This window comes from Mirounga angustirostris, unplaced genomic scaffold (genome assembly GCF_029215605.1).
Source record: "Mirounga angustirostris isolate CCGP_5_RB_7025 unplaced genomic scaffold, mMirAng1.0.hap1 SCAF_2, whole genome shotgun sequence".
Lineage (NCBI taxonomy): Eukaryota > Metazoa > Chordata > Mammalia > Carnivora > Phocidae > Mirounga > Mirounga angustirostris.
Genome location: NW_026991710.1, coordinates 186,817,454 through 186,824,679, shown reverse-complemented (window position 1 = coordinate 186,824,679; position 7,226 = coordinate 186,817,454). Strand labels below are relative to the sequence as shown.

Sequence of the window (7,226 nt, the reverse complement as noted above, 5' to 3'; positions counted from 1 at the left end):
AACTGTGGCTGGAAGGGCATGTTTATGTCATGCTCCATATGTGACATTGGCCATGACAGCTTATGGAGCAAGTTTAGGTCCCATCCCTGGGAAGGGCGACAGGAAGAAGCCAAGGATATGGCAGGCACTGTGATGCACTAGATGGAACTGAAAAATCCACAGGACAGAAAGATGTCATTCGTAACCCAGAAGGGTCTACAGTCTAGCTGGAAAAACAGTACAGTATACTAACAAGCCAACCAGAAAGTTCTTTCCTTCCTTTCCTCCTCCAAAAAAAACATTTATTCACTATCAATTTCTACTGAGTGTTAACTTTTGTGCTATATTCTAGGATGCAGATATGATCAAGACATAATTCCAATCCCTGCTTTTAATGAATTTACATTCCAGTAGAGGGGGCAGAAAAAGCACTGTGACACGAAGTGCCAAATGTTATTGTGGTTGGGGCGAAGAAGAGGACCCACATGGGGAGAGAGGATTCGAGTGTCTGAGGCACAGGAGAAGCTGGGGATGAGAGAAGCAGTATTTGGCCAGTGCAGGGGCAAGCACAGGTGGGGGAGATTATCCCAGAACTGTAGAACAGCAACAACAGAATCAAATCTTTAACACAAATGTGTGGTGTGTCCTTTCAAGTTCTCTAGGAAGAGGTGATGAAAAACAAAATCCAGGAGGGCTGGAGTGGCTAAGGAGAGAGAATTTGAGCTGGCCTCAAAACACTGAGGGGAGGTGTTTTTGGAGGAGAGGATCAAGGTGAGACTAAAATGCTATATCAGGAGTTGTCCACCACACCATGTATAGTAACAAGAACCAAGGCCACCCACGAGGATGGTTGTAATAAAAAAAATATACAGGCACCTGGGTGGCTCAGTCGATTAAGCATCCGACTCTTGCTTTTGACTCAGGTCACGATCTCAGGGTCGTGAGACGGAACCCTGCGTCTCCACACTCAACGGGGAGTCTGCTGGGGATTCTCTCTCCCTCCCCCTTTCCCTCTGCCCCTCCCTCTAACTCACGTGTGTGTGCACTCGCTCTCTCAAATAAATAAATAAATCTTAAAAAAAAAACAAAAGATGTACAATAACAAGTGTTGGAGAGGAGCTGGAGAAATTGGAACCCTCACACGTCAGTGGAAGGAATGTAAAATGGCTCCACTACCTTGAAAAACAGTTTGGTGATTCATCAAGAAGTTAAACATAGAGTCACTGTATGACCCAGCACATCCACTTCTACATATATGCCCAAGAACACTGAAACACAGGTCCACACAATGTGTACACAAGTGCTAACAGAAGCATCATTCATAACTACCCAAATCTAAAAACGACCCAAATGTCCATGGATAAACAAAATGTAGTATATCCAAACTATGGGATATTATTTGGCCATAGAAAGGAATGAAGTGTTGATGCATGCTATCACATGGGTGGACCTTAAAAACACGTTGAGTGAAAGCAACCAGACAGAAAAGGCCAAGTATTGCACGACCCCCTCATGTGAGTTGTCTAGAACAGAAAAATGCACAGAGACAGAAAGTAGATTAGTGGTTGCTGGGAAGGGGGGGACTGGTGGAGGAGGGAATGGGGAGTGACTGGGGGTGTGGAGTTTCATTTTGGGGTAAAGGAAGTGTTTTGGAATTGGACACTGGGGATGGTTGCAGGACTTTGTGAATATACAGGCCTGGTCCTTCCCAGCAGAGCTTGAGTCATACTGAGCTAGACCATGGGGTCGCCCCCCTGGTTCACTACAGTATCCCCAATGCCCACTGTTGAGGTTTGGGGAGATCAGTAGATGACCCCTGCTCCTACCTGAGTTTAGAAGCAATTAAGAGAGACAAACACACTGCCCAGGCCTCTAGCGATCAAAATCGTGTTTCTCCCAGCGCACATTGACTCTGCAGAACATGGTTCATATTGATAAGTAACTTGCCTTCATAGTAGGGAATCCTAGAGTCTGACTCATCTACTTGGTCAAGAGCAGTCCTGGACAGATGCAGAGTTGCCCGAAGAGGCTGCACCCGCCCCTGTCAGTGTGTGCTTCCCTGGGGAGGGGAGGCTGATCTGCTGGAGAGGCCAGGAATGGTACCTTGATAGAGTGCCCTCCACATGGGGTTTGTGCAGCATGGGGAATCTCTGCTCCCCAACACATGGCACATAAGAGGTTCCCCACCAATGTTTGTTCAAGCAAATGAAACAAGTTAGCAAACGTTTGTTAGTTTTGAGCAGCCCCCAAATTTTTTATTTTTCATTTTTTAATTTTTTTGGCTACTGCCCCTTCCGCAACTGGTGGGGCCGTTAAACATGCCCCCTTCTCCCACCACAGTTAGAGTCCCAGGGATGACTGTGGTCCCTCAGAGACAGGACGTCTCCTGGCTTCTGAGGTCACAGATGCCAGAGAGCAGGTGAGGCTGGAGCTCCATTGGCTGCCACTGCTGTCCTGGAGGAAGCCCCGGGAGCCCCAAGCAAGGGATGGAAGCTGAGAGGCCTCACACACCGTGCCCCTGGAACAGGAGCTTCCTTGGTTTGGCTTGGGCTAGATTTAGGTTTCAGTCACTTTCAACTAGAAAGAGTCCCGACGAACAGGGAGAAACAATCATGATCTTTATTTTACAGCTGCAGAAAGGGAGGCTTCCCGCCTTGAATGAGCCACATAGTGTCCGCACCTCCTCCTCCTCCATAAAAGGGGGATGCTCCTGAGACCCAGGGTTCCCTAGAGAATCAGGCTGTTTGGGGCATTCAGTAGAATCATCTCCTGGGACCTGACACAGACAAAGTGTTCAGTTAGAGCTCGTTATTGATACTATTGTCCAGTGCTTAAGAAACTTCCCCCTTCCCCACCCCGTGCCCGGCATACTGCAACTCAGTGGCAATGTCAGGATTTGAACCCAGACTGTTTGGCAGGATATGGCAGGAGAAGAGGAAGCATAGAAAACAGGACTGGAAAGGTCAGGTAGGATCAAAACTTGAGGGCCTTGGATGCTGTACCAGGAGGTTGAGATTTTACTCTGCACATAATCAGAAACTTGGAAGTAAATCTGGAAGATTCTTCTGGCAGAGGCATGGAGAGGCTAGAGGTGAGACTGGGAGAAGGTGCCCTGGTAGAAGGTCTTGTGACAGTCGGGTGACACGGAAGCAAATGTGTGACCTAAGGGAGAGGCAATGGGAAGGAAGACAGGGATGAAGATTCAGGACATGATTGCCAGGAGGATGTAAGACCTCGTGGCTGTGGACTGGGGACCATTCAGTCCCACACAGTTGAAATCCCTGTGCTGCAAACAAATCTTCAGCTCACAGTTTGGACACCATTCTGTAATTTCCAGAAAGGCAGGGGCTCTAGGGCAGGTGATCTGTTTCTGATAAGACAGCGTCCCACCTTTGGGGACAGAATGTGGAGCTGACCAACAAGGCCCCTCCTGATATACCAGACCCTCAGCTGCCCCTGAGCTTGCAGACTCTAGAACAAAAGCAAGATTCCAACCCCCAGGTATCTGGGGGAGCTTTGGCCACTGAAACCCGTAGCAACGCGAGAGCACTGTGTGCCTAAGGAATACCACCTGCTAGGTTTGCTGCAGATTGCGTTTGTGATAGGAGGTTGGGATGCTCGGGCCTTTGCAGCCCCCAGCCAGAGGTGCCTGAGCAAAGGCACTCAATATTCCAGGTACTTTCTTAGCTTCACGACTGAACCCCCAGCAGTTTGCCTTCAGCTTCTAAAGGACCAAGAATTGCTTTCGGGAAACAGAGGCTGCCCAAATGTGTCAGTGAGGTGTTCAGTGGGAGATGAGGAGGGGCAAGGGGAGAAGGAGAAAACACCCAAAGATTCTGCCTATTCACAGCTGCAGGAGAGAACATGACACCGCTCCCAGGAACGAGGCGTGGGTTTGGAAGCTCGCTTACTGGGTGACAATAGGCCCCTGGAGGGGGAACCTGATCCAGAGGCCCGGGTGGTCCGAGCTGGGGAGCTGGGCACTCTCGGCATCAAGGGATCACTGAAGGTGGGACTCCCTCAAGAGACAAGACCTGGGAGAGATCCTCGGAGAAATGCTGACAGCATGACATTGTCCCCAAGTAGCTCAATCCAGGTGAAGACCTAGCACATCTCACACACGTGAAAAGATAAAGCAGACAGATTGACAGACACTGGGGCTCTGCGGTAGACACCTGCGTTGGTTCACAGCACTACCATAGCAAACACCACACCCTGGGGGGCTTAACAACAGAAGTTGATCTGGAGCTTGGAAGTCCAAGAGCAAGGTGTCGGCTTGGTCGGTTTAACTAACATGTATTTTCTGGTGCCAAGAAGAAGCCCTATCCTCTGTACCCTCATCCTTTTATCCAAATGAAAGGAAGTCCCTTGGAATAACTGGTACATAACTGGAGAAGAATATCCTAGAGTCTCAATCTTTTTAACCATATATTTTTTTCTTACATGGTTACATACATTTAAGATGCACCCACTGGAAACATCCATTTCTTTCCTTACACAAAATCTAAATACGATACAGCTTACTTACCTAAGCTATTTTTTATTTATCTTTCTTCTTTAGAAACTAGATATGACATCACCGAGAGGCAGGGAGGTTGCCGTGGCAGGAACAGGTGTTTGTATTTGCAAGAGCTGAGCGGAAGTCCCACTCCATCGAGTGACGCGGACACCATGGGATACAAGTGCGCGGCGAGAGTGGTCGTATTTGCACTAGAAGGACCTGCTGCTTGTTCCAAACCCTCTCTGTTCCAGGCTGCATTCCAGTTTCTGCATGGTACTTCTTGCTACTTCTGTATTCTGCTATTTGTTTGTTTAGATGTTTATGGCTGCCTCCCCCTCTAGGGTGTAAACTCTAGGAGAGCAAAGCCCTTCTTGATCCTCCAGCTCCTTGAACATATAGTAGGTGCTCAGTAAATGTGTGTTGAATGAATGAATGAAGGTCTAAACCAACACTCCCTTTGGTGTGGGGGCCAGCCCAGGTGCATCATGATCACTTAAGATGTTCGTTGAAAGTGCAGGCTCTTGGCTTCGTCCGAACCCCCTAATCAGAATCTCTGGGCAGGGGGGAATCCCAGGACATAGCATCACTCATTCTGGCCTGACTTGCTTCCAGAGAACTCCAACAGAGTGTGGGGTGTAGCTGGGTGCCCTCAGCAAACTCACCCTCTAATTGGCAAAGCAAGTAGCCAATGATTCCAGAAAATGTATCACTATGAGCTCCGTGGCCAGGTGCCCATTTCAGGTGTAGAGGAAGTTTACCAAGGGTGGGCTCAGCCTGGGCTCATGGGGTTAAAGAAGCTTTCTGGGGAGACACGGCTCTGAGACAGTACACAAAAGATGCGTTGATCTGGGAGATGCAAACAGGCCCATTTGCAGACCAGCAGGCTTTACGAAGATTGTGAGGTTGTTTATGAGGTTGGCAAAGTTGTACAAACCCAGAGAGGTTTGGTACCTACCGCTGATGAGAAGCACAACCTTGGAGGAAAAGCAGGGGCATGAGCTCTCATCTTGCTTGAGTCGCAGACTAATTTCAGAGCCCGGGCAGGTCATGTCTTCTCTCCGAGCTTTAATTTCTTCACTCAGAAAAGAGGGAGAATAATTTATGTCAACCTCTCCCGTAGGCCTAGGGTAAGGAGAAAAGGGAGCTAATAGCTGGGATAATAGTTGGGATAATAAGGAATAATGGGAAAAGTCGGTCATTACTATTACCTCTATGATTTGGCAGCATACAATTAGTAATCCCTCTGCATCCCATCACCAAGAAGCATCTCGAAGCTACGAATTCTCTGTGGGCACTTTATCTTGAAATGCACCAGGTTTTGTAGATACTAAAACCCAGTTTCCACAGTTTTATTTTCCACTATAAGCTTGCGTATTCCCTACATGCTTAAATCCCTGTATCTCCTTCCAAGTGGCTCCTGACTCACGCTCGGGGTCACTCAGGCTTCCAGAATTGGGCCCCTAGAATGTGTGTTCTGACTTAAGCCACATAAAAATGGAACATATGGGGAGGGGGGTGGAAGGAGGGGTTAGCCTGGTGATGGGTATTGAGGAGGGCACATTCTGCGTGGAGCACTGGGTGTTGTGCACAAACAATGAATCATGGAACACTTCATCTAAAACCAATGATGTAATGTATGGGGATTAACATAACAATAAAAAAATTAAAAAAAAAAGAAATGAACTTCCAAGGGAACAGAGAAAGAGCAATTCTAATGTATAATTTACCTCACATAAAAAAAAAATGGAACATATGACACACTTTATTTTTTTTTAAGACTTTATTTATTTTTCTTGAGAGAGAGATGGATAGAGCACAAGCTAGGGGAGCAGAAGGAGGGGGAGAAGCAGACTCTGCACTGAGCAGGGAGCTGACTGGGGGCTCGATCCCAGGACCCTGGGATCATGACCTGAGCCGAAAGCTTAACCCACTAAGCCACCCAGGCGCCCCCATACAACACACTTTATAAATTTTTTTTAAAGATTTTATTTATTTATTCATGAGAGACAGAGGCAGAGGGAGAAGCAGGCTCCCCGCGGAGCAGGGAGCCCCATGCGGGACTCGATCCCAGGACCCCGGGATCATGACCTGAGCCTAAGGCAGACGCTTAACCGACTGAGCCACCCAGGCACCCCCATACAACACACTTTAAAATCAAACTTTCTCATATTTGGAGTCCCAGATTGCATCTGAATGGCATTTTATAATTAGCCCAGGGCTCTGCGCTTCCTCCAGCACAAGGGCAGGGGGTGATGGAGAACCTGACACGGCCTGTCTTCCTTGGGCATCAGCTTCAGTGAATGTTAAGTGTCGTCATCACAGTACGTCAAACATGCTTCACTGGGTGTCTCTGATCGCACAAGCTTGTGTGTAAAAAGAAAATTTTAAATACCCCTAACGCCAAGATGTGGATGTCATGAGTTCGCACCAGGCTGCTTGCTGGAATTTCCAAGAATTCCCAAGAGTGCTGCCTCACTCCCAAGAACGTCTCTCACGATTCCAGGACAGATCACCTTGCTCTTGCTGCCCTCTTTGTCCTCCGAGGGGCTGCCATGATGCAGCCTTTGATCTCCACAGTCTCGTGAGATACCTGCCCATTGAGCCCCGCTGTCTTTGGCCACCAATGCCACCCACTGTCAGCCTCCTCTCGTTCTCCGCAGCTCAAAGATGGTGCGCTGCCTCTCAACAGAGCGTCACTAGGGACTGGGGACAACTGAGGCACCACCCAGAGGGTGACAGTGCTGCT

General features: G+C 48.3%; 1 long non-coding RNA gene across 1 annotated transcript; it reads right to left on the bottom strand.

Moving 5' to 3' along the window:
• Positions 1 to 2,580: 2,580 nt before the first annotated feature.
• LOC135363527 (uncharacterized) lies at positions 2,581 to 5,562 on the bottom strand. The gene is made up of 2 exons (XR_010409211.1): positions 5,436 to 5,562; positions 2,581 to 2,755 (listed from the first exon to the last, which is right to left on the bottom strand). It is a non-coding gene; the product is annotated as an uncharacterized LOC135363527 (long non-coding RNA).
• Between the last annotated feature and the right edge of the window lie 1,664 nt (positions 5,563 to 7,226).